The sequence below is a fragment of the Tamandua tetradactyla genome, chromosome 12 (assembly GCF_023851605.1).
Source record: "Tamandua tetradactyla isolate mTamTet1 chromosome 12, mTamTet1.pri, whole genome shotgun sequence".
NCBI lineage: Eukaryota > Metazoa > Chordata > Mammalia > Pilosa > Myrmecophagidae > Tamandua > Tamandua tetradactyla.
Window position 1 is genome coordinate 2,424,346 of NC_135338.1, and position 27,966 is coordinate 2,452,311.

A 27,966-nucleotide genomic window follows, 5' to 3' on the forward strand; every position below is an offset into this window, starting at 1 on the left:
GCAGATGTTGCCATGTTCGCCATGTACCTTTCCAGTTGAGAGAGAGACCCTGAACTTCAGCAGCCTTCTTGGGTGAAGATAAAACTCTTGTTGGTGCCTTAATTTGGACATTGTTTTTATAGACTTGCTTTAATTGGGACATTTTTATGGCCTTAGAACTGTAAACTTTCAACTTAATAAATTCCCCCTTTTAAAAGCCCTTCTGTGTCTGGCATATCGCACTCTGGGAAGTATGGAACTAGGGCAGCATGCTAGAGGAAACCCCTGGCGTTCATAGAAAGAACAGCCCTTTAAACTCATTTGAAGTAGCTCTACACCTCCATAGGTAAAAATACATCCTCGTTTTTGCTGAGGAATGAATGTGCCTCACAGGAGTGTAGTCAAGACACTTAGCCAATGAGTAAACTTACTAAGCACTCATGTACATCTTGGTAAGACTTTTATACCTCTGCTCATTACCACATCACTGTCAAGTCCTATGATCTGATGGAGACCTTTTCTAAGTGAAAAATCTCCCCTGCTCCCCCAAAATCAAAATAAAAACAAATGAAACACACCAACTGATCATACTGTGACAAAAGTAAAAATGAAATGAAAGAAAACCAAATACAGTGATGCTTCTTATCCAAAAACAGAGAAAGTTTTCTTTAACTTGAAGAGTAGAATATCCTAATACATGAGTTGAATTATACTTTTATAGGGAAAAATTTTTGCTATACCTGGGGAAAATTTCTATATTTTATGTTATACCATATGCTACAGTGGCATTTGTGAATTTGAGAACTTAAAAAAGGAAACTTGTAACAAATATGTGGAGAACAGGTTTGGTGAAATGCCTCCCGAAACTGTTTCATCCAACTGCAATTTTGCAATATATTCCACAAAAAAAATATCTTATGGCCAAATATATTTGGGAAATGTTTAATACCCACCCCTTTTTGGAAAATTTCCATGGATGTTAGCATACAATAGGCTCTGAAATGCATGTGTGAAAAAAATCTCACAAACTTGATTTAACATACTACTTGATTTTTCAAAGGTAATGTGGTACCTTCTTCAACCTAGTAACACCTAAAGTAAGGGTTATACAAATATTTTTTTAATAAAATATATCAACAGAATAATCCCATCCAGAACTTCATATATGATTTTTTAATTTTTAATTTTGGCTTTTGTAATCTATTAGGCTTATGTCTGATAATTATCCAATTGCTTATCAAACATAAGCAATTCTGCTCTGTCTCTATCAGCAAGCACACTTAAATCTCAACTTTGTCTCAACTAAATAAAGTTCATAAAAACTATACTTCTTGTCATTTTCATCTTTCCATTCTCCTCTCATTTTTCGTGAAGAAGTAAATGCAAAGGACATATAGCCAAAACCTGCTCAAACATCTCTGCCTAGGTTAAAATGGCACCACTGCAAAAGCTGAAATACAGTTAATCAAGTTCACTTGTAACTGATGTATGGAAATGTGAGTTTGTTTGAAAGTCAAACACTCCATTACCAAGAATCTCTATAAAAGGTACAGGAGCTCAAATAAGCATATGGTCAATACTTCCCGAATAGCAGGAAAGTCTCCAGGGAAAAATAATATGTTGGGTTAATATTGAAAGATAAATTGCCAATACTCACGTGAAAAGAAAGGTGGAGAGGAAGATTTTGAAATAGTGTGAATAAAGGCAAGATTCACAAAACAGATGGATGCTTTCAAAGAACTGCTAAATCAGATAAATATTTCATCTCAAATGTTACATATTGAGATGATTCCATTAATGTCTATTGCTAGAAAGTTGAACCATTCTTTAAAACCAAGCTTAGACATGCATTCTCCATTTTAGATGAGCTCATGTTTATGTTTCACATCGAAACTGCCCTCTCCCAATGATCTAAACCTAAATCACTGCTCATATAATTCTATTCATATTGCTGCTCATATTATTCTCCTGAAATGGCCTTCATCTCTTCTGGGCACACAATCCCATGGCCACCTGCCTTGGACTGCTGATGCTTCTAAATGTTCTCTGGATCTCAGCACAGAAAATTTTCCAAAAGTCCAAGATTTATCAGTTCATCTGGGGAACCCAGAATTCACATTTTTTACATTTTATAATCTTCTCAGTATAGTCATGTTTTCCCTACAATACACCAAGCAGGATAAAACCGTACTTCATGAGTTTACATACGTGAATATCATGTTCTTAAAAAGAATACAAGCAAGTAGTAAATGTTCAGGAGGCATGATCTATGCAACCTCACATGTTTATAATAAACTCTCACGCTGAGAAAATAGAATGAAATAATGATATAACAAATGTGTCAAAATGGTCAAAATCTGGGTATCTGGGGGGGTGCATGGGTGGTTCACTGGTAGAATGCTCGCCTTTCATGTGGGAGACCTGGGTTCGATTCCTGAACCATGGACCCCCACCCCCCCGAAAAAGAATCTGAGTATCTGGATAGAGAGTATATTGACGTTCTCTGTATTGGTTTCCTAGTACTTTTACAAATACCTTGTGGTTTGAAACTTTTTTAAAATAAAAAAAGTTTAAGATACATATTTGTGCTTGGCCAAATATCCCTAAAGAGTGGGAGAAAGATCAAAGGTAATGGTAGCATTATACCATCATCGGATTTAAACAAATGAGTATGATTGCTGAATCATTAGATTGATATTCTTTCAGTCTCTAATATCTTAGAACAGCTAGAAGTAAAAGCCTAAAATTGTGGAATTGTATTCCATACCAAACTCTGATATCTGTTCTACAACTAAGTGTTGCAATGTGCTTTGAAATTTTGCTTTTTTGTATATACGCTATTTTTCACAAACAAGAAAAAAGTTGATTGTGATGATAAATGCACAGCTATATGATGATATTGTGAACCACTGATTGTACACCTTACAGGATTACATGGTATGTGAATATATAATATATACCAATAAAAAATAAAGTAAAAAAAATGAAAAAGAAAAAAACATATTTGTGAATGGAATGTCATTTCAGACCATTCTAAGTATAGAATACTTAACTAAATATTACTCCAATATATAAACTTAGATGTTCGTTATATTGCTAAATTTCATTACTTTACTTCTCCATAAAAAGAAGTTAAGAATATTTGTGGTAAATGGGTCTGCTCTAGTTCTGCCCTCAGAATGATAACATGCTTCCATTCACCTTCCCTTACTTCTCACGCAGTGACTGTCCCCAGTTCTCTAGGAAGCCCCCTCACATTGCTCTGAGGTGGTTGTCCACCCCACACACCCACCCACCTCTTGCTCCACCTCCATGTGGTAAAATCTGCTGCTAATGAGCCACCACGCATCTCCAGGCGTAAGTAAGGGTATTTCCATGGTGTCTCACATGGCAGACAAGGTACTTGTCAGTGCCAAAGCCTCTAGCTCCAGAGCGATAGCATGCCCATATTGGGTGAGTCTTTCCATATCCAAGAATTTTTAGAAATATTTTCCATGCATTAAAGTCCCTGATGAAACTCAGAATTATCCACTCTTCTTTTCTTCAAATCTGAGGCACTGTTCATGGATAGGGTGGTCATGTACACTGGCTTATCCCAAAGAGGCTTAGCTTACTCTTGTTGTCATGGCTTAATTATTAATAGTGCCCCTTTCATCCTCAAATGTGCCCTGGTTTGGGTAATAAACTACCTTATCTACAGACCAACGTTGTGTACCTCATCTTCTCCCCCTCTTAAATAACTCGTTCAAATAGGCCTATGCTAAGATACCTTGGTGCTTGGGATAAACATACCTTAGTATAAGCACTGGGTAGACACCAGTTACACTAACATTATACAAACATCACATTAGAAATTTAAAACCCAACGTTAACTTCTTTCAATTCAGTCAGGCTTATAGAGTCTCAGTCCAAATAATTGTGGTATTCCAAAAATGACAAAATGGCATAAAACTTCACTACCCAGTATCATGTTAAATGCATAATATCTCTTACATATAAGAGTTAATGTTATTTCAAATTAACAGGTGTTTGTTGAGCATCTACTATGTGCAAGGTAGTTTTCTAATATGACAAGGGATTAAAAAAACCAACAAGAAATGTGGTTTCTACCACCCTCCCTTCATCAAACTTCAAAAGTCATATATCACTGAAATAGAACATTTCAGTTCCACATGTGTTTATTTTATATCTCTTGGGAAATTTAGTATTATATTTATCGAACTTTCAGTTTTTCTATCGGAGTAACATATTAGGGTTCTAAATACATAGAATGGGCTGAACTAACATGCATTCATTATTCATGTAACAAATATTTGATGAATGGAAAAAGAAATCCATATGAAAAGAAGGCTTCGAGGCTGCTGCTTCAGAGGTGATCTGTTCTCCTCTGGGCTGAAACATACAGCAGAGAAATGCTGGTCTTTTTCTAGGGATCAAGAAACGGTTTACAGGAAAGCCCATACTTTAGCTTGGAATTTATCATATTTTTCTTTGGAGCTTGATATATTAAACTTGCACAAGTTGGAGACTTCTGACACAGAGCCCGAGGATAACTAGGTGGATTATGAAAATCTGGTCTTTGAGCCAAGGGCCAGAGATGTCTTGTGTAGGCCCAGCGTGTGAAACACATCTATCTATTGGGAGAGAACTGGCCTGGAAGACAGAGGCCCTTGCTTCTAATGCTGATTCTGACACTAATCTCCAGTATCATGGGTTCTTTCTTAGGTCATGAAAACTAATATGCTTTCCCTATACAAAATGAGAAATAGATCTTCCAAGTCAGAAGAATCAAATTAAATACTGTAAATGAAAGCAAAAGCTAAAATTGGTTATCTGAATGTAAGCTGTTAGTTATTGTAAAATGGAATGACTGTACTGAATGACCTCTCAGGTTGCTTTCAGTCCTGAAAAATCTACAGTTCTACCATAAGGTTTGCTTGAGTAGCCAAGAGAATATGTTCATTTATAAAAGAATAACACAGATATTAGCCCCATAAGAGTCACTTATCAACCTCCCTAAGCAGTCCAGACTTAGATCTTGACACAATTGGCAGGCAGTTGATATTTCTGAAAAGGACAAAAGGAACATATAAATGAATGATCAGGTCAGCATGGGACCTGAGGAACATCCCCACTGGAGTTTCAACATTTAGGAGGAAAATATGTCCACAAAATTTATTTTGCTCATAATGTCTCAATATCAATGGATCTTAAGAAATCATAAATCATGCCTTGGGTGTCCTGAGTTCAGAAGAGGTCACAAAATACATTTAATCTCTTGTAACCAAGCTGCACTTTTACACAATGGAGAAACTTTACTGATAAGATTGATTCATCAAAGCACCCCAGTGCCTGACTTCTCACCGCTGTTGTCCACGACCACCAAGCATCCTCGGACCTTTCCATGGAGACCAGACAGTTTCCTGGTCAGGGAAGAGGAGGCGGACAGTCCTGAACTTAAGCAGAGAGCAAAGAGCAGCATATTTATCAGAGCAAGATGGTCAGCACGCATTTGATTTAAGGTTCTCAGGAAACTTTATTAATGTTAGCAATAATATTGCTGACACCTGCATAGTATTTTATGGCACCCTGACACATTATGTTCATTATCGTTTTTAATAGACAATTAAACTCTTAATGAAATTGCATGATTTTCACTTGTATGTGTTGCTATCTATGCAAAAGCATATTCTCACCATTGTGATGTTCTCTTCCAGTGTTTCCTGAGAGAAGCTAGTCCATCCAAATAAAAACATCAGAGGCTAAGGGCATATTCATGGGAAATTTTAAAAATTATTCCAAAGGCTGGATTAAATCTCAGTCAAAATCAGTTCCCAGTTCCTTATATTCTTCAGGATTCGTGAAAGCAGGGGTGCCAGTTGGAGTTGAAAGTTCTGGGAAGAGATTAATTTTCTCACTAAGAACTCAGACTTAGTAGCTTGTCACCAAACATAAGGTTTAGGTATTTTTGTTAAAATACTCCCAAAAATAGCCCATAATATGCTGCTTGGGTGGCACTGAAAAAAAGGCAGGATTCAGTCAGAGAAGTTTGCAATCATGGGGGGGGGGGGGGCAAGATTCTCCATAGAAGTTTCTCAGCTTGGCAGATCTGCCCTACCATGCTTCATTTGCTCCCAGCCTTTTCTCTTTCCTTCCTAATACAGGAACTCAATGGAGGTACAGCTATATTTAGAATAGCCTTTGTATAAATGGTAGTCTGTAATCTCTTTATACTTGGCAAGGATGATTCACTTTGTTGTTTTATTACCACTGTTGCTAAGTGGAAGATCACCTCACTGTAGCCTTGTGCACAAACTATCGTTCCATTCAAATCCGAATCTTCATTAGATAAGACAGAAGCTAGTAAAAATAGTTCTGAAGCCACTATATTTTAACTAAAAAATAGTTAACCAAATATACCTAATAGCGAAACACCACCGTTTGATTTTTTTATTTTTTAGTTGTAGAACATATTTCAGAGTTTGACATAGGTTACAATTCCACAATTTTAGGTTTTTACTTCTAGCTTCTCTAAGATACTAGAGACTAAAAGAGATATCAATTTAATGATTCAGTATTCATATTCATTTGTTAAATCCTATCTTTACTTTATAACTCCATCATCACCTTTGATCTTTCCATCCCTCTCTTTAGGGGTGTTTGGGCTATGGCCATTCTAAATTTTTCATATTGGAAGGGTCTGTCACTAATATGGGGTAGGGAGATGGAACTATCTGATGTTCTGGAGAGGCTGGGCCCTCTAGGTTTCAGGACTTATCTGGACCAGAGACCCATCTGGAGGTTGTAGGTTTCTGGAAAGTTACTTTAGTGCATGGAACCCTTATGGAATTTCATATACTGCCCTAGGTGTTCTTTAGGATTGGCTGGAATGGTTCTGGTTGGGGGTTGGCAGGTTATGATAGGTAGCAAGGTCTAATTGAAGCTTGAGTAACAGCAACCTCCAGAGTAGCCACTTGACTCTATTTGAACTCTCTCTGCCACTGATACTTTATTCGTTACACTTCTTTTCCCCCTTTTGTTCAGGATGGAATTGTTGATCCCACAGTACCAGGGCCAAATTCATCCCTGGGTGTAATCTCCCACATTGCCATGGAGACTTTCACCCCTGGATGTCATGTTCCACATAGGGGAGAGGGCATGATTCCACTTGCAGAGTTGGGCTTAGAGAGATTGAGGCCACATCTGAGCAACAAAAGAGGTCCTCCGGAAGTAACTCTTAGGCCTGCCTATAAGTAGTCTAAGTTTCTCTGCTACCTACATAAGCTTTACAAGAGTAAGCTTCATGATCAAGGGTATAGCCTATTGATTTGGGTGTCCCTAAGGTTTGACACAGTATCAGGGGATTCCCAGGTGGTAAGATTTAATAGTTCCATAGTCTTTCTCCCATGCCTTAAAGGACTTTGCCAGTACATTTTGATTATCTGCTTCATATACTCTAGGATGTATCCAGACATTACAATAAACTATACAGGATTAAAGGACCTCTTTCTTATTCTGGGCTCCCTGTGTTTCAATTGTTCAAATGAGCTATACAGATAGGCTGAATTAGATTATGTGCTACAAAAATTTCAGATCCAAACCAAATAAACCTTTGTTCCTTTGGTCTCAAAGAGTAGGTGTGGTTCTAAAATATAGACATTGTCTTCCTTACCCCTGTGTTCTCAACTACTTTATACCATTTGATTTTTAGTGAGGTTTTTCTAAACACAAAACTGATCAATTAAAAGATCAATCAAAGCCTAGGCTTATTTTAAGTAAAGTCACTATAACTATTTTGACAATATGGTAATTTTACAGTTGGGCAAAACACATCACCACCAAATGTTTTAGTGAGTTTCCGTTTGCAAAGAATTATATCCTGGGATGGGGGGTAAAATAGTATCTGCCTGCAAGAAAATGCCATCTTGTGGTGAGGTAATTCACATAGCCTAAAAAATTCAATATAAATATAAGAACTGAATAGTAAGCTAATCAAAATTACAAGAGCTGCCTAAAATATTGTTTTAGTTTGCTAAGGCTGCCAGAATGCAGTACACCAGAAATGGACTTGCTTCTATAAAGCGGATTTATTTCATTACAAATTTACAGTTCCTGGGAGGAAAGATAGCGGTTTTCCTCTGACTTTCTCTGTCACATGGGAAGGCGCACGGCGATGTCTGCTGGCCTTCTCTCCCAACTTATGGGTCAAACAGCTTTCCCCAGGGCAATTCCTTTCTGCATCTGAGCTGGCTCTAAGTTTTGAGCTGCACTGTACTGGGCTGTGCTGAGCTCTTGTCTGGCCTCTCTCTTTTAAGCCTCCAATTAATTAAATTAAACATCATGCACTGCAGAGGGCACACTTCTTAGCCCACCACCAATGAAATAAGCCATAGATGAAATTCACATGCTGATGATTTAAGTCCACAGCAACAGAACAGGGTATCATCACCTGGCCAAACTGACATGTGAACCTAACTTCTACAAATATTATTTGAGGAATTCCCATATTTGAATTCAAAGTAAGATGAACTCATTAGGGAAAAATGTCTCTATGGTAAAGCTGCAAAGAAGGACTAAAACTAGACCTTGAAGGCTGGCTAGGCTTTGTCAAGTTAGAGGAAAGCACCTTTCAGATGGAGAGCACCCACCATCTAATTCTGATTAAGTATATACTGTACACTGTGCAACAACCTGTCCTAGGCATTAGGCCTACAAGGGTGAATACAACAGATATAATCCCGCCCTCATGCATTCAGTAGCCTGGTCCTATAAGGCATAGTCAAGCAAAGCTCTGGGAAGAGTGAGTAAATCGGCCAGCAAAAGTAGAAAGGTTCTGTAGGAATGGTGTGGGAAATAAGAATAAATGTGTGCACAGGGATAAAATGGTAGAGGGTCTGGTAAAAAACTTTTCCCAGGGGTCAAAGGGTCAAACAAATCTCAATACAAGCCAATCCTGCTATTATTATGACCCCTTGCATTTTGCACAGAAAGCAAGTAAAAAAATGAATAAGAACAAATAAGAAGTAAGGAAGGAATTTAAAAACTGTATTCAAATTGGGGCCAGGAGGTTCAATTTGTCCTAATTTCCTAAGTCTGGTTTGAAAGTCTTTTCGGGTTGGCCAGCAGAGTCATTTCCTTCTGACAGGTCCTTCTATCCTGTGCTGAAGCGGAATCAGATTAACCTGGGCTTGAATCCCTGTTCTACCTCTTATAAGCTATGTTAGCACACTCTTTATATTTACTGAACTCAGTCCCTCATCAGTATCTAAGGTTTAAGGTTACAGGTTGTTAGAGGTTAAGTAAAACCATGGCTCTAATGAGCACCTGGCAGAGAGAAGGTAGGTATCCAATACATGTTTGCTTCTCTCCACCCCTACCCTCCACCTCTAGTCACAGTCCAGCCTTGTGAAGTCCATCCACAAACCCCTACCCTACTGACAGCAGAATGATTGGTCTGTTTCACCAAGCCATGGAGAGTATTCTTGCTTTGAAGCCAAACTGCTGCCCTTGAACTTCATACTCCATGGATAATAAAGAGCAATTAAAGAGTTGTGAGCATAGGATTGATTTGTTTTCACTCATTTCTGGTTGGACAACTAGGGCATTTCATGCTATAGTATAGAAGCTCCATCAGCAGGTGAAAAACATGAGGGAGAGAAGGTAAAGGCAGTTGTGAACCTCCTGAGACAATCTGTTGCGCGGTGGATATAAGGAGTAGGCAGATATAAGGATATAAACAGTTAAATGCCATGCTTAAAGTCATACTTTAAGTAGCTGGGTCAGAATTCAAAACTACATTCAACTCGTTTTGAGGCTCAAGTGCTCTGTCCCCCAATGGCATGTTGCCTGTTGAAAATGGATCTGCCATTTGTGCCTTAAATTAGTCAATGTTTTACCACTCCGAGTCTCTGCATATAAAACTGTAACTTTAATTATAAAATAAAACCAACTGATGTTTGCTTAAGGACTTTTGAGGGCTAGAAAAGATAAGGAGTGAAAGGAACTACCAGAATTGCCTTGAATTTAAACCCTAGAGAGAGAGACATTCTCTGGGCAAAGGACAAGGTGTGCCCTGATGGCACACTGAGATGTGCTATCTGTGTGTAGATTCCTGGAAGGTCTTCTTTCCTCACTACCCTCTTCCCTTCCATCCCCACCCTCCCATCCACCCAGCAGTAGAGACCACTAGGATACTATCTATTGATGAAAATCACTTCATCATTAGGTTAGTTGGTGTTATGGATTGAATCCTGTCTCCCATAAAGACATGTTTGTTCTAACCCCAGTCATGTGGATGTGAACTCATTTGTAAATAGGATCTTTGAAAATTCTATTAAAATGAGGTCAAAATGAATCAGGGTGGGCCTTAATTTAAGGTGAATGGAGTCCTTAGAAACCGAGGATTGGGGCATAGGGATAAGAGGGAGGAGACAGAGGGAGGCTGGTGCACATGTGCTAGAGGCAGAGACTGAACCACAAGCTGCCAACAAGCCACCACGACGGATTCAGAGATAACATGGCCTGCCCATACCTTAATTTTGGACTTCCGCCTCCAAAACTGTGAGACAATACACTGCTAATGTTTACACCAACCTATCTGTCTGTGATATTTGTTATAGCAGCCATGACAACTAGTGACTCCACGTGCAGCTCACACGGGGACCACAAACAGCAAACCAGCTGCCCTTACAGATTCGGGACTCAGGGCGCGGACAGGAAATGATCATCTTAGACTCATGTGGTTTTTCTTAGAAATTAAACCAAAATGGATCAAAGTACAGTGACACATCTGAGGAGTAGTAATGCTGAAAACAGAAGACATTCTCCATATTTCCTAACTCTTTCCAACCGAAAAAACTACTTTAAAACAAACTGCAGTTTTTTTTAAAAAAATATTCTTATCCAAGTGTAACTAATAAAGTATTAGTGGCTGGGAGAGTTCAAATACTGCGAGTTGATATTTCCTTTAGTCTCCAATATCTTAGAGCTACTCTGGAGGTCACTCTTATGCAAGCTTCAGTTAGACATTGTTACCTATCGTAACTTGCTGAACCCAAACTAAAACCATTTCAGCCAATCTTAAAGAACACTTAGGGCAATACGTAAGATTTGACAAAGTCTCCATGCATTAGGGTGTCTTTCCAGAAACCTACAACCTCCAGATGGGTGCCTGGACCAGAGAAGTCCTGAAACCTAGCCCAGCCTCTCGAGAACATCAGCTAGTTCCATCTCCCTGCCCCATATTACTGACAAGCCCCTTCCAAAATGAAAAAGTTAGACTGGCCATAGATCAAACACCTCTAAAGAGTGGGACAGAAAGATTAAAAGTTATACAGAGAAGGCAGGGTTTAACAAACGAGTATGAATTCTGAATCACTGTACTGATATTTCCTTTAGTCTCCAATATCTTAGAGCAGCTAGGAGTAAAAACCTAAAATTGTGGAATTGTAACCCATTCAAATTCTGAAATCTGTTCTACAACTTATTGTTGTGCTGCACTTTGAAATTCATTGTTTTTTAGTATATATGTTTTTTTTTTCACAAAAAATAAAAAAAGGGGTGATAAAAAATGTGTATATTCCCTCTAGCCTCCAATGTTCTAGAGCAGCTAGAAGGAAAAATCTGAGAGGATGGTATGGTGGCCCATGACAAACTCTGGGATCTGTCCTGTAACTACTTGTTGAAGAGTGCTTTGAAAACTATTGTTTTCTTTTCTTCCTTTGCTTTGTGTGATGTTATATTTTAAAAAGTTAAATATACATATATATATATTCTTACCCCATAACTATAGCAGTACCAAAGCCTTAAAAATAAAAAAAATAAATATTTTAAATAAAATTTTTTTCAGATTAAATAAATTGAGACATTAGTATCTATTAACCCTGACCGAGGGCTAAGGGATCCCATGTAGATCACAGGCCAGGTCCTATAAAATATTCTCTGGGACACACTTCCATTGTTTCCTTAAATAGACTGTGGATGTTGTTCATTATCATATTCCAATGGATGGGAGGAAGGGGCTCTCCTCTTTTACTGCAAACATAATAAAATCAGTAAAAATTAATGTTAAAGCTAAAGTAGGACTAACATAATGATGTCCTTTATAAACTAAGGCATCAGCAAAACCGACTTCTGCACAAAGACACAGGTGATGATGCGTAGTTATGCTGCCTGACCTTTGAGCAGCTGCTTGAATTTTTGACCCTAGAGAGAGACACATTCTCTGGATATTATCTGTAGACTATTTTTTAAGAAACGCTGGACCATAAATTAAATTATTTGAAGGCTTCTTCAGAAGAGAAAGAGAAGTAGTGGGAGTTACACAATGGGGAATTTCCCAAAGCCAAATGAAATTCAGATATTAGGCAGCCAAAAAAAATAGCCCATGTCTAAATGATATGAGTAAAAGACTGCGCCATTAGCCTTTAAACTATAGATGAATGTAAGAAAGAAGGGCAGAGGCTTCAATCCAGGAAGAATAAAAATCTTTAGAACACAGAACACAGGAAGCATGATGATTTAAGGCTCCAGTACAGTTATTCTCTGGAACAGTTTTGCCCAAAGGGTGTCCTGTAAAATACACCTTGTTTCATGAGCTGCTCTTTACATTCTTTATCTATCTTCATTTTAGAGATTCAGAATGCTAATTAGCACATTAAAGATCCTAAAAACTGCTTTCATTCAACATTTTACAAACTTCTTGATCATGAAGCATGCAACACCCACAGAATCAGTTTTCCAAGGATCACATTAAGAAATGCTGCTCCCTATTTAAGACACATTCCCTTTTTTCCTAGGAGCCATCTGAGGCATCTCACAGGAGTTAAGATCTTTCTAGCTGGGGTAAGAGGCCCTATCAAATACTCAATCCTTGGGGGTAACTTAATTGGTGATGACCATTCAATCCTTGATATTGTAGAAGTTATAGCAGGTTACTTGGAAATTACAGCAGTCTACTTTAAATCAGATCACAGTGACTTTCCAAAGAAAAAGGCAGGTCAGCATTTTGATTCTGTTTTCAGTGCCATGCCTGACAACAGTGGGTAAATCGTTACTCTACTACAGTAATTCAATAATCAAAGTGCAAGAGTTTGATAGAATATCAGAAGCCCCATTAAAAAAAAAAGACAAAGGGGCATAGAGATTACAGAGTTCTATAGGTGCTTTTGGCTATACTTGAAAGCCCAGATGCCAGCTCTCCCATTCCACTGTTGATAAGACTTTGGGTTCTTCTTTCTCCAGCAGTCCACAGTCAATGCGCCCTCTACATACGAACAGTTCTGCTGCCTTCACATTGTCAATTTCTTTGTAATAAAAAACATGACAGCTGACAGCGTGAGACATCATTGAAATCATTTCCTTTCATTTTTACTCTCATTAATTAAACAAAGATGAAAAAATAATAATTCTTAACCAGAGAGGAGTCTTAGAGTGAGAAGTATCAAGTGTTTTATCAACACATCCCCCCACCGAGACTCAGTGCTCTGCTTTGTATCCAGGCAGCAGATTATTGTAGCTTGCCCAACAAACATGATTAATAATTCAGGCAGAGCCTTTGTACTGGATGTAACATTTGACAAAAATAACAGAATTCAATGGAGAAGGGGGCACTTCAGTGACAGTTACTTCCCCATCACATGACCCTACTTTGTAATTAAAAATCAGACTCAATTATGTAGAAAACAGTCGATGACATAAATCTTCTCCTCCCTCCTTTAAGTGATAATGACTGATTCTGAGACTCTTTCACAGCTCTAAAATAAAGGCAAAAAGAAATATGATGAGCTCCCAAAATGTAGTTTCCATATTCAGTTTTTATAACCCAGAGCCCTGTCAAGCATGGCTGAGCATGGGAGACACAGGAATATAAGCACCTTTGTTGGGGAGCAAAAAGTGAATCTGTGCTCTGTCTGTATTTCCTTTAGCTGATGCCATTTACAAAATTGCTGTGACAGAAATTAAAGAAAATCCTGAGGTCACACTACCCCCAGACACTCACCCAATGAGGCCAGTGGTCAATGAAACAGTCCTGGTTTTATGGCTACTATTTCTGCTATTGAATAGATCTATCAATTGCACCATTTTTTCCCACTTTGGTACAATTTGTTCCTTACTGTTGGTGCAGTTCCTTCCCTGCTGAGGCATCTTCTAGACAGCAGCTGCAATGCCACCCACCAGCACTGCAACAATGTCAACCAACTCAAGTAAACAGGTTGTGCGATTTGACCCCGCCTACATACACACGTGCAAGGAAATGCGCGCTGATGCAGATTTTAGCTACGGGGTGCCTCGAAGGAAGCTGCAGACCTACAAGGGAGGATAAACCTGCCTGGTTTGATTTTGAGGGAATAATCACTTTATTTATAAAGTTTCACTCCTACCATTGCCCTGGCAAGCAGTCACAATAGTGACTAGATAAAAACGTTAATTAAGACATCATAAGCCACCCTGAAGGCTCAGGAATAAAAATAAAGGAGGAATTTGCAAAAGTGGAGGTTTTAAAAGTACTGCCTAATAAGAAGCGAAGCAGGATAAAGCAAGTAAGAGATGTACTGGAGAGCAGACGCCCAACTCCTGAGAGAGGTCCCAGAGGTGAAGCAACACTCAGCCCCCGGGACCTCTGCAAGGGAAGAGAGAGCTGGGAAGAGAAGCACCCAGCGGATGTACTACAGGACACGTGACTGATGGGCACGGTCTGCCACATCTCCTGAAAGAAGGACAGATGGCACACTGACATGGGTGGATCTGAATGCTCTATAATCTCCTCTAAAAATCAGGGGGACTCACCAGGAAAATTCATTTCATTAGTTGTGTAACTCTTTGTATAAAAATAAATGTTAGAGGGGGTGCAAGGGTATTTCAGTGGTAGAATTCTCGCCTGCCATGCAGGAGACCCAGGTTCTATTCTTGGTCCATGCACTTCCTAGAAGACAAACAAAGAAGCAAAACAAACAAACAAAACAAATAAAAATTCAATCAATAGTGCTGCAATAATGGGATACGCACATGGAAAAATAATGAAATGTGACCCCGCCATGCAGCATATAAACAAAAAGAAAAAAGAAAAAAAGTTGGAGTCTAATTCACTCTAAAATAGCAAACGTGGTTTTTTAACTTAAAACTTGTACTTATTTGACATATCTTCCAACCTTCAATAATGATGGTTATTCCCCAGCAGATAGAGAAAATAAATCAATCTGTGATCAGGTCCACAATAAATGATATTTAGAAATACTGTATATAAAAAGGAAATGTTTGAACATCCATCTTAGCATACAGTCCACACATACACACCAACACATCAGACTCAATTTATTTTTGCTCTGACCCATTAATATCAGAACTGTTAAAATGCGATCTATCATGTATAGCCGAAGGGAAGCAATAATAAGTAAAACAGCCCAGAAAGATAACCATCCATCATTGCCCCCTACCTCTTTTTTTCACCCCCCATTGGGGGAAAAAAAACTCTAGATAAACTGAATAATGGAATGAATCATGTTTCAAGTATTTCTGCAAGTAGGAAAACTTCCAACTATTTTATTCAGATTCCTACAAATTTTCAGAGCCATTATGCATTAGAAATGTACTGGGGTCAGCTCACTGGGAGCAATGGCTGAAAGAAAGGGAAAATTTCAACAGTGGTTTTGGTAATCTGTAGAATATGCAGACAGAAACAGGCCTCATTAAGGCTCTGTGCAGGATGGCCTCCCCACCGGATTCTGCCCACTCTGGGCACGTGTGCCTCAGGGCTAACACTAATGTACGGACCGGCTGGTCCAGGTAGCTATATAAAGAAACTAGAACGATTTTTAAATGAGCATTTCTTAAATGTAACTAAAGCCTTGTTGAGAATGGCTATCCCTCATTCTGCAATGAGAATTCAAAGGCTAATCATGTACACTGACCTACAAGGATTTAGACTAGATTCCAATGCCAGATTACAGCCGGGCCTCACTGAGAAACTGTGGCCAGGGCAAATGTCTCCATATTGACCCAAACTGTGGGTTTCTCATTCTTGTTCCAAGTAAGCTCTGATCTTTGTTGCTCGCCCATCTAAGCTGCGGCTTCTAAGTCGTCACTTCTGCACTGGCTCCATGTAAGATCCTCGATGACTGAGTGATTACTGCTGAGTATGTCTGCGTACTGCTGATACCGCACCCTTCACCTAAACCCTCTCTGCTCTGGCGCCCACCAGAGAGAACAGCATCCCGGTACTTTGATGGTGTACAGCTGCTCCACTGGCCTGCCTAGGAGTGAGCCTGGGAAGGAGACACTACCTACTTAGAGAGCTCTCAGAACACGGGCCCTCCCACTTCCCCATCAAACGTGTCCTTCACGACCATATCGTGAGTGTCCCTCGTGCCCAGTGTGATAAAGACTTGTAGGTAAAGAATCATGAGGCTATATTCGTTATCATTTAAACAGAAATGCTATTGTCTTAGAGGAATTATGGCTCACAGTGGCTGGTTTTGGTCGAAGGAAACAAACCCAAAACCTGTCTCAAGATATAGTTCACGTATATGTGTGGCACACCAATAAGGAGAAAAGGGATTCATTTCTTTGATTTTGGAGGTGGGGAGAGATGATCAAGACTCTATATGAAATTAAAAATTAAATTTATTCAAAAAACCCAAATTCACTGAATTTTAAAAGAAGGTAATTTTCTGCGATAAAAGCTTAATTTTGTTTTATTTCTCATTTATTGTGATTTCTGCCAATATTTTCCATCTCTTTTTCAATAGTGAGAGGTTTTATATAAAACTGTGAGGCTGACAACATAGCCACACACAAAAACCAATCTCATGATTTTAAATTCATATTTTATTGCCATGAATTATTCCAGGCTACTTGAGAGTTATGGAGTCTGTGGATATAAGTGTAATATTACGGTTGATCATCAGCATAGAGAAAATTGGCTTTTGCAGTAACACTGCAAACTTCCAAAAGATGTCCGAAGCTCATGCTGCGTTTTGGAGAGCATGCTCGGAGCTGAGAAGACAGATGAGGAAAGCACAGTCCCTTCTATCAAATCACTCACAAACTAATTACAGAAACCAAAGAATAAGTAGCAATTATTAAAAAAACAGGGATAGGTGCAGTTTTACTTAGAAATGCATTTGGCTACAAATAACAGAAAGCCCAATTAACTTAAGGAAGGGATTAATTTGCCTCTCTGAACAAGAAATCTGGGGATGATCAGACCAGGGTTGGTTTCATGGATCATTCATGACATCAGGCACCCAAGCTTTTTCTTATCTTCCCTCTCCATCATCCTTAAGATACGGTTTTCATCCTCATGGTCATAAAATGGCAGAACCGGCAGCATACAGTCTATTCATATTTCAGGCAGAAAAGAGGAAGGGAAAAAAGCCAAAGAGAGGTACATCAGCCAATCTACCTCTTTCAAGAGTTCTCCCAGAAGCTCTATCCAGAAACTTTCACATGTCAGAAGCAAGAAATGGATCAGACACTCCTGCAAGGAGATCTAAGAACATAAGTATTTTAGTTGGACCGTGATGGCTTCTATTAAGAAATAAGGAAAAAGTGGAGAATTACAACTGGGTAGACAACCAGCAGTGTCCACCACGAAAACTACAGAATCTCTGAAGGGTTGATTACCCAAGGTAGATTTTCCAGAGGAAAGGACAGTTAGGCCACATACTGACATGTCACCAAGAATAAGTGTAGTGAGCAGACTGAGAGGAACTACTGGGTGGGGCAGGGAAGACAGAAAAAGCATCCCAAGCAAAGGAAACAGGGGTATCTGCAGCACAGCAAATAATTCAGTATGACTGAAACAGTTTGTGTGAGGCAGTGGGCAAAGTGTGACTGAAGGTAAGCGAAGGGCAGGCAAAGGGAAGGTTTGAAGAGCCTTGTGGGCCCTGATAAATAGTTTCAGCTTTACAGTGAAGTTTAAAATGCTCTGCTATAGCATGACAGATCTTTTGATTGGTGTTACAACCCTACCTCATGTCTTCATATAGTGAAGATTATGGCAGAATAATATTCCTTCTCTTTCTCTCCACTCTTTACTCACTTCCCCCAAAACAGAGTAACTGGGTACGTTTGGGAGAAAGAACTAGGCATGCTCAGTTAGTCTCTTTCTCTCTTTCCTTTCTGAGCCGACCTGCTTTTCCATGTGATAAGCTTATAGGGGCAAGCTCTGCCTTTGCGGGAGGAGGTGCAAGGTCTGCTTTCACAGGGGAGGCCTGTAGATGTTTAGGATCATCCGTGCAAACCTGGACAAACCTAACTCTGAAGGATGGTGTTAGGAAGACTATTGTAGTCTGACATCCAAGGCAACTTCTCCAATCCAGCTTTACCAGTTAGTTGTTCTCTGTCTGTAGCCTTTCAGAGTTTGGGGCTGAAGTTGGTCCTTCAAAACCTCCACATGCCTTCTTACATACTGTCCCAGTTAGGGTCTGTTGGTCATCGTTTCTTATTCCCTTTTCCTGGTGCTTCTCCTTGGCCACACGGTTTCTCTGTTCTCCCCACACAGAGAACACGGGTGAAGGGAGACCTCAAGCCCAGCCCAGCTGAAAGATGACCTCTACTGTGTCCTGCCTGATGGGTCTGTGTCAGACAGTCTTCCCAAGAACAATTTGTATGTTTACTCATTATTTTTTATTAGAAATAAATTTGGTTGGAAACTCTGTGCCTGGCACTCTCATCCTGCAGAATTTTGCCCAGAACTCTCCAGTGCTTCCAAAACAAAGCTCTGCCTTAACTGCTTTTGGCAAAATATTTGAATATAAAACCCAAAAAGCCAAGGAAATATATTGCTGACATTGTACCCAAACTGACACATTTGCCTGGCTAAAGAACTTATGCCACTAAGAAGTGAAAGTGGAAATTCAAGCTATGTGATCTTTACCTGGGCAGGTTCTGTGGATTTGTGTGGAAAGCTCATTAGTTTATTCCCTAGCCTCTCTTGATTGGGAAACACAGAGTACAGCTGTACAAATATTGCTCAAATGGCTTCCAAGAATATCAGCAGAGAATGGCGATGTCAAATAGCAGCTCTAATGAGAGCACTGCTGCTCAGAGATAGGAAATTTGCAAATGCTTGGTGTAAGGTAGAAAATGCAGAAAGACTCACATAGAGGTAAATGCTAGAAAATCAAGACAAGCTCTCGGATGGATCTATTTCACCCTAGGGATGGAAAACGAATAGAATAACTCTCGATCTTACACTACACATAAATGCAAAACAGATATTTCTTGGGAAAAAAAAGTCCCCTAATATGTTCTAATTCAGCTATAACTTATTTGTCAAATGTCAGAGTCATGACAGTTTCAATTAATTATGATGATGACTCAGCTTGTAAATCAGCTTACAGCTCTGGTGTTTCCTATTTATTCCTTGACCATGCCATTTGGGCATTGTATTGCCATGATAGACCACTTTTCAACAGAACTATATTTTTACTACCTCTGATTCCTTTAGAAGACAAGGATATACTGAGGAGAGATGCTAGAAAATATACCAGAGGTACATAATCATTTCTATCGACTTTGCCATGCCCTTGCCCATTCGCACTGACAATTCACAGTTAATCTTAGCAATTATGAGACAACAGTCTGCCTTAGACTCAGAATCAGCCCTAGTGAGAAACACTGAACAGAAAGCCTCTTTCTTGGAGCTTTTGTTCCTTGATGATGGCTCTCCTATCTCAGTTAGGGTTCTCCAGAGAACCAGAACCAAGAAGCTATAGTTATGGATATATACTAAGAGACCTGTCTTAAGGAACTGGTTCAAGTGGTTACGAGGACTGTGAGCTCAAATTTATAGGGCAGCCTGGAAACTCAGGCAGGAGCTGATGTTGTAGTTTTGAGCAGATCTGTGGGGCAGGCCAGCAAGCTGGTAACTTGGGCAGGACATTATTTTATAGACTTGAAACAGAGTTTCTTCTTCTCTGGGAAACTTAAATTTTTGCTCATAAAGCCTTCAACTGATTGGATGAAGTCAACCACATCAATGAGGGTAATTTCCTTTACTTAAGGTCAACTGATTGGAGATTTTAACCACATCTACAAAATACCTTCACAGCAACATAAAGATTCATGCTTGATTGAATAACTGGCCTAACCAAGTTAGCACAGTAACCATCACATCTCTGTTTGGTAATGCTGTATCTTCAAGCTTTTGGCCTTCCTTCCTACTCAGAATCCCAACTAAACAACATTTCAGAAATGTCTATAGGTATCAGTCATTTTTGCCATACTAAAACTTAGACCTCACACGGGAAACAAACCCAGTTTGTATCTGAGAGCAGGTACTGGTACCAGAATGCCTATATTTGAATCCCAGTACGGCCATCTCTCAGTATAAGATTAGGGACAAATTACTTAACCTCTCAGTTGACTTCTCTGAAATGGGAATGGTGGTAATCTTATCTACTTCAGAGTCTGTCATGAGGATTAAAGGAGTGATTTCAAAGTAGCCTTTCAGAGAATAATCCCAGCAAGCAATGTCTATTCATATTATGGCATCCGTCCAATGGTATTTGCATTGTAAGCCTTATTTCAAATTGTAATAAATGAAAGATTAGGTAGATACTATTGGGGGGTTGGAAAAGTAGGCTATGCTGTTTAAATATAAAACTAAACCAATACCTCAAAGAAAACCCAGGCTAAATATAAGTGGTAGAATTCATGATCGATATGGCTGGAGAGAGAGATTTTCAAAGGGTATATGGTATTTTGGACCTGGCAGTTCATGGCTTGACCTCTTACTTGATACTCCAGTGTACCCTAAGACTGTCACAGAGACTAGGGTAAAAAAAAAAAAAAATACCACCCCAAAGTCCTGACCACACTTTAGCTGAGTCTAAAACTGTAGCTCTCTACAATACATTTTTCACGATTCTAAAAAAGAAACTGTCAGGTAGCTAAGAACAGAAGCCAGGAAAATGCACAGATTAGTATTCCAAATTGAAGAGTCACTGAATAAGGAAATTTAAAAATAATATCGACAGAGACAATTGCCTTGCTCAGAGAAAGTGCTCACTAAATATAGCATAGAGTCCATTCGGCCCATCGTCTTACATGTCAGAAAGGAAGGGTAAAGACATTTAAAGAGGTCTTCTAAAATATTTCTGTTAAAGTATATTTGTAATACCTTAATGAAAAAATTTGCAGGGGGGTTTAAAATTATTATTATTACAAAAATATCAAGAGCATTGGTTTTTGACTGAAAAAAAAAAAAAAAACCAGAGATGTTTAAGCTCTGCAGAAACAGCTAGCTTTGCCTGTGGCAAATTAATAAAATGTCATAATTCCATCAGAGGCAAAAGTGTCAAGAGTTTTTCTCTTAGGAGCTACATTCCTAGTTGGAAATGTGAAAATATAGCACAGAAAGAAATCTGGGCATGTATTGCAAAAAGTTGAAACTGATTCTCTTATTTAGATGCTGGGTAAGGCCAAGCAACATCCAAGACAGGAAGGTAGCAATAAGAAGACAAAAGAGATAGGGTCAGGAGTCAGAAGCGGGAAAGATGGTGGGGAACAGAAGTTCAGGGCAGAAGAGCTCCTGAGAAAGATAAAAAAAAAGGAAAGATGATGGAAGTGTTGTAACCTTGTAGAATTTCGGTCCTTAGAATTTTGTTTAAAGATTAGTTTCAGGATATCAAATCCCCCAACAAGGACCCTCAGATCAGGATTTCTTCTCACGTACTCTATTTCTTCCCAAATCCAATCCCTGCCCCATGCTCCTGACTTGGGTATTTTCCTTTGATGAAAACTGTGCCAGGTTTTATTATACAGTTTCAAGGACAAAGGATTTTACTTTTGTACTTTGTACTAAATTTTCAAGATGTAATTTCCTAAAACAAGCTTTGGAAAAGAGTGTAAAAGTAAAACCTTAAGATGTTTCACAAACATCTGATCCTTTTTTCAAAGGATTCCAAAGCCTCATAAATCTTCAGCTTTGTTCTGTCGGTGCCAGCCCCTTGCCTACAGAATTTTCAATCACACATCACATATAAAACACAGATACTGCACTTGGGAAGACTTTCATACTGGGGAAACTTAAATATATGGTTGTAATCTCATTAATAAAGTGATATCAGTCATTTTTGATATCTGTTATTGGAGGTGGGGTGTACACCATGAATAAGACACATTATTTCTTCATTAAACGAGATGTGCTTTCCACTATCTCTGAAGACCCTCTATACATTCATTCATTTTCTTCCTAACCCATCCAGTATTGTCTTTTTTATTCTTTAGATAGAGGAAATAATGTAAACACTTTTAAACATCAAAAGATTCAAAGGTTTGTTTCCAGTACATGTAAACCTTCCCAGGAAACAGATCAAAATACGAATCCACACTAAACCCAGCTTCTCTTGTCAATCAGTAATGAACTACCTTTGAAATAAAGGAGAACAGGCTCATAAAACACATTTAATTCATCTTTACCACACTGTTCAAACTACTCATCCTAAACCAAGAGAAAGAAATTCTGCATGGCCCTTGATAACTCTGGCATGCAGGGCATTTCAGGGAGTTCAGAAAGCATATTTGTATATGAATATGGAAGATGATTCGCCTAGAGTTGTTCAATCAGAAAATATTCACCAGGGAGTCAAAACTGAGTAAGACATCACCCCATTTCACAGTCCAGTGAAGGAATTAAATAAATGCCCATCTACCTTGGAACAGCAAACTATTCAAGGAACACTGATGGGTGAAACCAGGTTTCTCATTCAGAGCTAGAAGAAAAGAAATGGGAACTTAAACAGGGATACCAAGTTATGCCGCAGTTTGTAAATAACTGTTACACAAATTATTCATGATAGCTGAGAACCTTGGCTCATTTCCCCCTTCTGAGGAGCTTTATTAATGAGGAAGAGTTGACTGCTGAGTTTTGGCTGCTACAAGACAGCATGCAACGAGATAGAATGACGGTGAGCCTGGGTGGCTAGAAAGTGGAGCAGTCCAGAAGGTACTCACATAAAGGACTTCATCAAGAGCAGCCATTCACAGATATCTTGGCAATTTACTGAGAGAACTGGGTAAAGGAAAGTAAGATAATGAGATATGCCAGTGGCAGGTCTACTGAAAACAGGAGCGCCCATAACTGACAATAAGCAAAAAAGAGTTTCCTGCAGAACAGGTTCAGTTGACTAGGTCCTCTTCCCACCTAATGAGGCATTCTAAGTGTTTCTCAAGCTTTATTGTACATTTAAATCACCTGAGGAATCTTGTTAACATGCTGGTTCTGATTTAGAAGTTCTGGGGAGAGGCAGAAGACTTTGTTCCCAAATGATGCTGATGCTGCTGGATCATGGACCACAGTCTGAGGATAAGGTACCTAAGCGGACCCTCATCTGATTCGTGAAACCCTCAGAGACCAGTAGAGGAGCCTCTGGCTGGAATTAAAAGCAATAGAATTTTCTGATCTCTGGAAACAACTCTAGATCTGGTTCACTTTCTGTCCATGTGACTTGGTTCTCTGCTTGCAAGGTTTAAAGTTAAAGAAGTGTAATGAAGGTAGACCCCCAAATTTCATTTGACCCCTCTCTCCCCACTTTCCAACTTTACAATCTGAGAGCTTATTCAATTTTGTGAGCCTGAGTTCTCTAAAATAGTAATGATTATACATTCTCTATAGGGCTATTTTGAGAATCAGTAGTTTCAACATGTAGGTAAAGCATATTAGGTTCCTGAGGTTGCCGTAATAAATCACCACAAATTGGGTGGCTTAAAACAACAGAAACATATTCTCTTACTATTCTGGAGGCTGGAAATCTGAAATCAAGGTGTCAGCATGGCCATGCCCTCTCTGAAATCTCTAGGAGAAGGACTCTTCTTTGACTTTTTATAGATTCTGGTGGTGGCCAAGCATCCTTGGTGTACCATGGCCTGTAGCCACACAAGTCCGCGGTCTCTGCCTCTGGCTTCACATAACTGTCCTCTTGTATGACTCTCCTGGCAAAGACACCAGTCATTTGGTTTAAAAGCCCACCCTATTCCAATATGACCTCCCCTTCAATTCTATCTGCAATGACCTTATTTCAAAAAAAAAAAAAAAGGGTCATATTCTGAGGGGTTGAAACTTCAACATACCCTTTCAGAGGAACACATTTCAATCCATAACATAAAATATATAATAAGAACTCAACAAATATCAATGCTTCTTCTTTCTTTCCTATACTAAACAATAAGTATAATTAACACTTTCCTAGGCCTTTCATTTGTGTCCTTTAAAAGGTGTGAGCAAACCCTGAGTTGTCACCACTCTCTAAACGTGAGGAAACTGAGGTTCAGAGAGGTATAGGGCAGTAATCAATAGCCCGAGGTTTGGCTAGGACACAACCCAATTCAGATTCTTTATCTATTATAGAGCCATTAACATTTATGAAAAGGAGTGGCACCTACATAAAGTAAAATAATATAAGTAAAATGTCTAGAAGAACATTCTGCTAAATATAGTTTTTTCTGCTTCTTCACAAAATGCCAATATAATGATATAAAATAATGTATTTAATCATAAACGCACCAAGACAAAGAGAATAGAGTTGCAAACAAAGTTAGCAGAATTTTGGAAGATGAAATATGGATGGAAGAATAGAAGATCTGAGAGATCCGAGGGGGAAATGCAAACAAGAAACAAGATATAAGACATAACACCAGGAAATCTCAGAACTGGTAGTAAATGGTACTCCCAAGGAAGCAAGAGAGAGTAAGTTCTGAAAACATGATGTTTGATTTAAAATATGCATAACGAGAATTTATATCCCCAGGCATCCTTCCCATTCATATACAAGATTTATTTGGTGGAATAAATGAACCAAAAATGTTTCAAACACGGAGAGGATAGGACACCCTACTGAAAATAGGCAGATTAAGTGGAAACTGGCATACTGAATGATAAGAACCAAGCTCTTTTCTACATTTTGATCTAGGAATATGGATGCCCTAGTTAGATTTGGATGTCAACTTGGCCAGATAATGAATGGTGCCTAGTTCTGTGGCCGTGGACTTGAATCATTAGCACGTGAAACTCATCTATAGCTGATTACATCTGCAGCTGATTACATCCTTCTTCCATAATGAGTGCTGTTTAATTTAATTAGCTGGAGGTTTAAAAGAGAGAGCTCAATGCAGCACAGCCCAAGCAGCTCAGCATACCTCATCTCATCACTTGCAGCCCAGTCCAGACATTTGGAGATACAGAAAGGAATCGCCCTGGGGAAAGCTGTCGGGACGCAGAAGTCAGGAGAGAAGGCCAGCAGAGATCACCATGTGCCTTCCGGTGTGAGAGAGAAATTCAGATGAAAGTTAGCTGTCTTTCCTCTGAAGGACTACAACATTTTAACTAAATAAATTTCCCTTTATTAAAAGCCAATTCATCTCTGGTGTGTTGCATTCCGGCAGCTTTGGCAGACTGAAACAATGGGCAACCAGGCAAAAATACTTCCCTAAGGAAGAAACTGGTAGAGTCTTCTCTGGAGTAACTGATTAGCTCTAGAAAACAAAAAGCTAATAAATATTGGTATTTAGGGCCTCCTTAGGAAATTCTATCTCCCTGGAATAAAGATTAAGAAAGAACTGAAATTCAATGGAAGGACTGAATGATTAACTGAAGGATTTATCTCAAAAGGAGGAAAAGCAAAAAATAGTCAAGAAAGTGAAAAAAAAAATCCCAGGATGTCCAACAGTCAAGTCATAGGAGTTGACTCCACAGGGTAAAGGGAGTAAAAAAGGGGGAATTATCAAAGAACAAATAGAGGAAAAAGTTCTCAGAACTAAAGAACATGAATTTCCAAGCTGAAAGTGCCTTCCAAGTACTTGGCAAGATGAATGGACATACTAACAAAAGTAAAACCACACCAAGCCATAGTGTCACAAATTCAGAACATCTTGGATAAAGAGAAGATCCTAAAAGATTCAGAGCACAAATCACAGAAAAGTGAAAGGAAAAGTAGTGAAATAAAAATGTCATTAGAATTCCAAAACAGCAACAAAGGGTTGGTAGATGACGGGAAAAACACCCCAAATGGGATGATAAGAAAGTCGGGTAACCAAGCAAAGTGGAAGAGATAAAAGAAAAATCCACACAGCAAAAGGCATGTGTGGTTTTATCACACTGATACAATGAGGTACAGTATGTGTGTGAGTTTGCAAGTGTGCATGTGTATGTGTGTTATAAAATATGTAATAAATATTTTCATAAGATGCTGAGAGTAATTACTCCTTCGTATTTTCTATCTAGCCAACAGGTCGAGCACACGTGAGGAGAAAATAAAGACCTTTTTAGATGTCTTTATTACTAAGACACTTTCAGAAGTTCAGAAAATATATTCCAAGTACACTTTCTCAGGAAGTTACAACAGGATATGCTTAATCAAGTCAAAGAGAAAGACACTGGCTCCAGAAAACAGAGAGAAGTAAGCCAAGGTCCTGAGAGGATAATTGTGCATTAGGCCAAAAGATCAACTAGTCCAGGGTACAAGAGAAAGACAGAGAACTCCAGAAGTATGTCCCAGGGGGAGACTGATAGATTAGCTGGCTTATTTGAGTTTATAGAAAACAGAGTTCCATGAGGTTCAGGAATTCTATTGGGGGCTTTATGAATGATTAATGATAGTTACATACATAAAAAAATAAGTACGCCAAAATGAGAGACACCCATACAGAAGAGAAGGAGATGCTGTATAGCTTCAGAGGAAAAAAAAAAGAAGTTGAGGATAAGAAGGAAGCATAATTGAGAGGGAGTGAGCAACATGGCGGCGGCGGCGACCCAGCACGACAAGCTCTCCTTGGTGGTGCACGGAGCTGGAGATCTGTGCCTGGAGAACTTACCCATTCCTGAACCAGGCCCAAATGAAGCACTGCTGAAGATGAATTCAGTTGGAATCTGTGGTTCAGATGTCCACTATTGGCAACATGGTCGAAATGGGGATTTTGTTGTGAAAAAGCCCATGGTGCTGGGGCACGAAGCTTCAGAACAGTTGTAAAAGTGGGATCACTGGTAAAGCATCTAAAACCAGGTAACTGTGTTGCCATTGAATCTGGTGCCCCCAGAGAAACTGATGAGTTCTGCAAGATTGGTCAATACAATCTGTCCCCATCTATCTTCTTCTGTGCCACGCCCCCTGATGACGGGAACCTCTGTCGCTTCTACAAGCACAATGCAGACTTCTGTCACAAGCTTCCCAACAACGCCACCTTTGAGGAAGGGGGCCTGATTGAACCTCTCTCTGTGGGAATCCACGCCTGCGGGTGAGCTGGAGTCTCCCTGGGGAACAAGGTCTTTGTGTGCAGAGCTGGACCGAGTAGACTGGTCACTCTGCTCATAGCCAAGGCAATGGGAGCTGCTCAAGTGGTGGTGACTGATTTGTCTGCCTCTCGGTTGTCCAAAGCCAAGGAAGTAGGGGCTGATCTCATCCTTCAGGTCTCCAAGGAGAGCCCTCAAGAAATTGCCAGTCAAGTAGAAGATTTGCTAGGATGCAAGCCGGAAACCACCATTGAGTGCACAGGGGCAGAGGCTGCCATCCAGGTGGGCATCTATGCCACCCGTTCCCATGGGACCCTGGTGCTTGTGGGCTGGGCCCTGAGATGACCACCATGCCCCTCGTGCACGCGGCAATCCGGGAAGTGGCTATCAAAGGCATGTTTCGCTACTGCAATACGTGGTCGATGGCAATTTCAATGCTTGCATCCAAGTCTGTGAATGCTAAGCCTTTAGTCATCCATAGGTTTCCTCTGGAGAGAGCTCTGGAGGCCTTTGAAACATCCAGAAGGGGGTTGGGGTTGAAGGTCATGCTCAAGTGTGACCCCAACGACCAGAATCCTTGATGTTAACTGGACTCTGCCCTCATCCCCACCCTCTTAGCATCTTGGGGGCTGAATCGCTGGGCAGGGGTGGGCTTTGATGCTGAAGTTTCTTTTGAATGGTGACAGTAATTGAACTAATTTATTAAAAATAGAGAGCCTTATGCAGGGGAGGAGGTGTTCCTTAAAAACACTAGTAGG

At 39.5% G+C, this 27,966-nt stretch overlaps 1 long non-coding RNA gene and 1 pseudogene across 2 annotated transcripts in view; one reads left to right on the forward strand and one right to left on the reverse strand.

Moving 5' to 3' along the window:
- The window catches only part of LOC143651714 (uncharacterized), an 87,193-nt gene that overhangs the window by 18,660 nt on the left and 40,567 nt on the right, over positions 1-27,966 (reverse strand). The window contains exon 3 of one of the 2 annotated variants that reach the window (XR_013160167.1): positions 22,530-22,987. The exons of the other annotated variant lie outside the window; for it this stretch is intronic. This is a non-coding gene — a long non-coding RNA (uncharacterized LOC143651714). Of the gene's footprint in view, positions 1-22,529; positions 22,988-27,966 lie in introns of those variants that run through there. 2 annotated transcript variants of the gene reach the window in all.
- On the forward strand, positions 23,251-27,789 carry LOC143652620 (sorbitol dehydrogenase pseudogene; annotated as a pseudogene).